The 6,547-nt window shown below is 31.9% G+C and overlaps 1 long non-coding RNA gene across 1 annotated transcript; it reads right to left on the bottom strand.

Moving 5' to 3' along the window:
* Nucleotides 1-4,474: 4,474 nt before the first annotated feature.
* Nucleotides 4,475-5,989, bottom strand: LOC111918510 (uncharacterized). Its single transcript, XR_002859259.3, has 2 exons — nt 4,962-5,989; nt 4,475-4,877 (listed from the first exon to the last, which is right to left on the bottom strand). It is a non-coding gene; the product is annotated as an uncharacterized LOC111918510 (long non-coding RNA).
* Nucleotides 5,990-6,547: the final 558 nt, after the last annotated feature.

Genomic DNA, 6,547 nt, shown 5'->3' with positions numbered 1-6,547 from the left:
ATTTATGTCACACCCCGCTAAAGCGAAAACATGAAGCATGACAGCGATAACGGTTTCATAGCAAAAGTTAAAGATACATCACCATCATAAAAACATTTATAGTTTACAATACATATTTAAAGAAAACACATCCAAGACAAGTCTCAAAATAAACATCATTGTTCAAAAACTAAAAAAACAAAAGCATTTTCCCACTTGATGTAGCATACTAATGATGATGAATCTTTCGACCACTTACTAATTATTTCCTGAAAAAACATGTAAAACGAGCGTCAACTATAGAAATAGTTGGTGAGTTCACATGTTTACAAAAATAATGGTTTCATAAAACATAATCAATGTTTTTATGGAAGTTTCCATAAATAAAAGTACATTGCTAAAATGAGTAAATAAGTTTGTTGCCATCATAAGAAATAAAGTTTGTTGCTAAAATGAGATACAAGATTTGTATGTGCATAATGATTATATCATGAGTTCACAACCCAAGCCTAATGACCGAGGGTGCTCTATTCTATGTCTATCGCTAACGTAGGGAAATATGGTAAAATGCACTAAAGCGAACCGTGTGAGTGAGGAGTTATCTACCTCCTAATAGCGCTATCCATAATAACCATAGTCTCAAATGAGCTAATGAGTTGTGTGAATTGATTCCAGTGACTTAAACGTGATAAGGCCTCATGAATTAATAATGGCATACACATACATAAAACCATATAGCAACCAAGTTTGATACAAGTAAAATTAAATACAACGAACATAAATAATTTAGGATATGCTTTTCCACCCCAAAACATAAAAACCGAAAATAGATGGAGTCGTGAATACTCACAATGATTCCAAAGTTACAAGTGTTTCCTCGGGATACACCCACACGTCTTACAACCGGGATCCTATGATAACAAACACACTCTAGTGAGTTTCTATGTCTAAATCTAATGCTAATATACTAAATTCTACATATAGAGAAATGCCAAATTTTGTTCTAATATTTGTTTTATATTAATTGATAACAATTTTTCTAAAATGGTGAAACTTTGTAACTCAAGTGATTAAGACAATTTTGTATATTATTTTCCAGATTTTAATAATATTGTTTGAGGGTATTTCAACACATTTAAAGGTGTTTTAAACACCAAAAAATCCAAAAATATTATCAAACAGTTTCCAAAATTGATCAAAATTTACATTTTCGTTACAAATACAGTATATGTATTCCATAAATTTTCCCTTGAATATTTGATGTGATTAACTATTTTTCCAAATTTTTAATCCTTCATAACAATATAAATTCGTGAAAAATAGTATCCAGATGATAAAAATTTCCAAAAATTCTTTAATACTGATATTAAATATAATTAAGCTGGGAAAAATATAAAAATGGATTTATAAACAGTTTAACCTTGATTTTATGATTTTTGTGCATATATCCTAACAAAATGGGGAAAATAGAAATGAAGTTTCCAAAATTATCCAAAATTTTTCTAACACTGTTAGTAAATATATAGAAGCTTTTAAAAATATACAAGTTATTTTTCAATCAGTTTGACTATTTTTCTTTGTTTTATTCACTTAAATGAGATTTAATTTGTGAAAAACTATTTAACAGTAGCTAAAATTCACTAAGATTTTTATTTGCGTTTCATATGTAACTTATGATATTCTGATGAATTTTCATAATTTTTGGATAACTCTAGCTATTTTTCATCAGTTTAATCTCTTAAAAACGCATTAAATCGGGAAAAATACTAAATTGTCATGGAAAAATTTGTAAATTTTTTTATGAACTCCTTAAAATGTCCAGAAGACGCGAAAATTATAAAATATGGTTTTGGACATATATAACTACATTTTAATATTTATTTATCTTTAACAAAAACAAATTTTAAATTAACACAAAACAGACCTATAAGTTCATGCAACTTCATAAAATGTCTTTAATCAGTGTATGGGTTGTCTTAAAATTTTCTCAGAATTTATTGGCTGTAAAAAGTATTTTATATGAATGTTTACTCTATTTTCTTGAAATAATTATATTAATTCGAGAAAAATAAATTATTTTCTGAAAATTTACAGAACTTCTCATTTTGTTGGTTAGATTCTGGGAAAATCGGATTCATGTTAAATATGAGTTTTAGATTTTTTGGTGGATTTAAATCACTTCTTGCATGAGTTTGGACATTTTAACAGCATACTTTGATCATCAAGCATCCTAGGCTTGAAGATCAACACATGCATGTTGGTTTAAGGCCATTCATGAGTTTTAAATGTTTCAAAATCGTTTTTGAAAGAAAACATTGGTTAATATTATGATTTCTCCACCAAAACTTGTATAAAAATGGTTTATCTTGATTTTGACATAGGTTTGGATCATAGGATTCCACCAAATGCAACATGCATGTTGCTTTTATGTGAAAACCTACCACCATCATCATCAAAATCGTGGATATGGTATGTGGTTCAAATTCTTTTCATAAAATGGAGTAGAAGTAGAAAGAAATGCATAAAATAGTGAAATTTTGAGTAGAAATGATGGAATGATGCTTGGGTTTTGTGATTACCTTAAGAAGAACACTTGAAGAATATGATTCTTGGTGTTAGAAGAACTTCTAGGCTGCTAAATTTCGTGGTTTAGAGAGGGAGAATGAGAGTGTTGAGTGGTTGAAGTGATAGAAAATGAGAGAGAGTGAGAAAGAAGTTAGAGTGTAAATGTGGTGAAAATGATTAGGTGTTGGGAAGGGGAAGAGTGTATTGGGAGAGGGGAGGCCGAATTTTTTGAGTGTATTAGAGAGTCTCCCTCTCACTTATTTCTTATAACTATGCATTAACCTAGTTTTCTTTTCATAAAATCTTGACATTTAACTTGTAGATTAGGGTTAAATGTTAATAATTAAATTTTCTTTCCATAATTATATTTACTATTTTTTTAACTTAAATTGATCTTATAAGGTTCATAATAAATTTTATGGAGTTTTGGGGTTAAATTTCATAAAATTTAGGTTTTTAGGGCTTTATGATTTTGTTAGATATTTAACAATATAATGAAGCGAAATTAGAATATTTTAATATATTTTAGGGTTTTATACCCTTTTTCAATTATATCAATGTTTGTATTTTGTTCTAATTCGAGTATTGGTATTCTCTACAGTAGTTGAACAATTCACTTGAATTGTAAGAGTCAAGTATTTTAGTCCTAGATTTTAGTTGGATCCAATTTCTACAAGATTATGACCTAATATCTATTACTAGGCCATGGCGTGTTGTATATATGTGGTTAATGAAAAGATGCATAAGTCCGAGAATGACCTGAATTTGACAGTTGTCACAGTATCCCCCACTCAAAAAGAATTTTGTCCCAAAATTCATTCTATGTCATTTTTTGTCATCGTATGGAAAAAGTTGTGGATACTTTTCCTTCATGAAGTCCTCACGCTACTAGGTGTACTCCGGCCCGCGTTTTGAGTTCCATCGAACTTTTACAATCGGAATCTTACTCCGCTTAAGTTGTTTCACCTCTCTGTCAAGGATTTCTATCGGCTCCTCAACAAAATTCAGCTTATCATTGATCTTGATTTCCTCCAGAGGTACTATCAATACTTCGTCGACTAAACATTTCTTAAGATTGGAGATGTGGAATATGTCGTGAATGGCGCTTAACTCTTAGGGTAATTGGAGTTTATATGCCACCGGACCGATCCTTTCAGTGATCTCAAAAGGTTCAACGTATCTTGGGCTTAGTTTTCCTTTCTTACCAAAACGTACAAGCCCTTTCCAAGGCGACACCTTTAAAAGTACCTTGTCTCCAACTTGGAATTCTAATGGTTTTCGACGATTATCCGCATAACTTTTCTGACGAAATCTGGCGGCTTTAAGCCTATATCTGATGATAGCGATCTTGTCATTTGTTTCTTGAATAAGGTCAAGTCTAGACAAGTGCCTACCTCTGATTTCTGTCCAATACAATGGAGAACGACACTTGCATCCATATGTAACAATTGGTGAAAATCGGTCAGTGTTCAGCGGTCAAACCACCGCGAACCGCTATGTATTATCGACCAACTGTGCATGAAACATGTTTTATGAACATTTACAGGTATGTTACTATAGTCCTCCTACAATATACAATATATATGAGTGAAATGAACATTACATAATCATTTACTAAATTAGTAAATTTTACATCTTCTAGCATACAAAAATTCGATTCTTGTATAATGTCATATTTATATATACAACAAAAGTTATAACTTAAATGTTGTATATGAATGATAGAGTAAGGATGCATTATTGTTACCAAAATATATCACATATATAAATATCAAATTAATGAAGTGTGTATGTATACATTAGGTGTATAAAAGTATTGTCATATATTATATATATATATATATATATATATATATATATATATATATATATATATATATATATATATATATATATATATATATATATATATATATATATATATATAACATTAGAAAAGGAGAGAGTGCATTAAAGGTGTAACAAAATATATATTTGTACATAAAAATGTCCAGCTTCTAAATTCTTTTCCTCTCATTCTCAATCATCACTCTTCTCACAAACATACTTAAACAAATGAACATCAAAAACTTGCACATGTACCAAATCTTGAATGAATTAGGCATTGTACTATAAATCTTCTACAATCACGATAGTACCACAAAAATCTTCCAAAGATCAATCAAAAATCTGTAAATAGATCATTGATGAGCTGCCTTCAATCATTTTTATGCCTTCTTCACCACTAAAAATCTCAAACCTTCCCTCTCTCTCGTGTATTCGATGACACAGGTGGCTGCCGCCACCACCACATCCCCACACTCAATCTTTCCCATTCGATGTTGCCTCCTTCTCTGTCAAACAATCAAAATCCAAATACCTCAATGATTTCTATCAATCAATTAAACAAAAAAAAAAAAAAAAAAAAAAGAAGGAACCTGTGAAGCTGCCGGCCATGGCGCCCTCCTCCTCCTTCTCTGTCTTCCATCGTCGTCTAGCACCACCTAAACACCCCGGTTAATGGTTTCCGATCGGCAGCAAGCTAATCACCAAACACCACTCCACCATTGACGGTTGATGTTGTTGTTCCGTTGACTTCTGCGGTCGGCGACAAGAAAGGAGCACGAGGACTCGCCGGAGACTGATCGCTGCTACAATTCGTCGCCGGAGAAACCCACACCCTTCCTCACTCGTTCTTCCTGTCGATCAAACAACTTAAAACAAACCCCCACCAAATGTTGTTCCAGTTCCGATCCACACCTCCATCTTCCCTTTGTGTTACCTGCCAAAATCAGAAGAGAAAAGGCGACGAGTAACAGCCGGAGCCGCCTCTCGCCACCATTGCTGTCGACTACAGCCTCTCCCGTCGACCTTGCTGCCGTTTTCTTGGCTCACTGCCGGCGGAGATTAAAGCAATCCAAATGAGGCTCTCCGGAGATCGATTCCTCCTCCCCACCTATTAGCCATCGCCGGAGATTGGACCCTTCTCGTGGTTCCGTTTGTTCGTCGCTCCCTCTGTTCCTATACTCGATTTGACGAACAAATGAAGAAGATGAGGCGTCAAATCCCTTGTACCCCAAATGTTGTATCAGGTGGACAGAAACAGTCCCTTCAATTATAACTTTAAATCAGGAAATCAGCCCTTGACATAAATCTTTTCAAAGCAGGTCCCAAATGATTTAAACATTTTAAAAACAGCCCTTTTGGATATAATTCATTACAAATTAGTCCCTTGTGTAAAATAAATTGCTAAACAGCCTTTTCATTCAAATATAAACTATTTGAAAACGAGCCCCTTTAGTTTAAAACATTACCAAATAAACCCTGAAACGTTTAAAAGTCCGAGAACGGTTACTTTGCGGTTATTAACGAAGAGCTTCACCAAAAGAACCAGGATCGGGATCACGTTTCGAATGTGAGTTCTACGGCCCCTCTTTTACGGTTTTAATATTTGTGGGAGAATATATGCGTGTCTATTAAAGTTTGATGATTTTTAAGTTTTATATACAAAATAACATCTTACTTTGTTATTGGTCAAACGTTTATGAAATAGCAATCTAAGGATGTGATAAATCACTAGCAAATCTATTAAGTTGAAGTAGATTGTTATAAGTTGATATAATTATACTTTATGTGAAATATAAATATAATTATTAAGAATAATCACAAGATTATAAGTATATTGCTATATTTATACAAGTGGATATTACGAGTCACAAAAATGATGACTTTACATGTATAAGATAAAGTATCTCATGAAAGGATGAAAGATATAATAATGACCAAAATTATTATCCGTGTATAAAATGAAAGTATATTGCCATAATTGGTGGAGGATTAAATTCATGAGATTATATAATTATTGATTAAAATTATAAGATTTAAGTTTTAACATATAAGGTTGTGTAACAACGAATGGAAAGTGTATTACTATATTTTTATATAATCATAAAAATATAACTCAATTCACTAAGTTATGGATTTTATTATAATAAATAACATAATCGAAACATTACCACGTGTT

Source organism: Lactuca sativa, chromosome 3, assembly GCF_002870075.4.
Source record: "Lactuca sativa cultivar Salinas chromosome 3, Lsat_Salinas_v11, whole genome shotgun sequence".
In the NCBI taxonomy this organism is placed as follows: Eukaryota; Viridiplantae; Streptophyta; class Magnoliopsida; order Asterales; family Asteraceae; genus Lactuca; species Lactuca sativa.
Note: the sequence above shows the minus strand (reverse complement) of the source record. Positions and strands in the feature narration are given on the sequence as shown.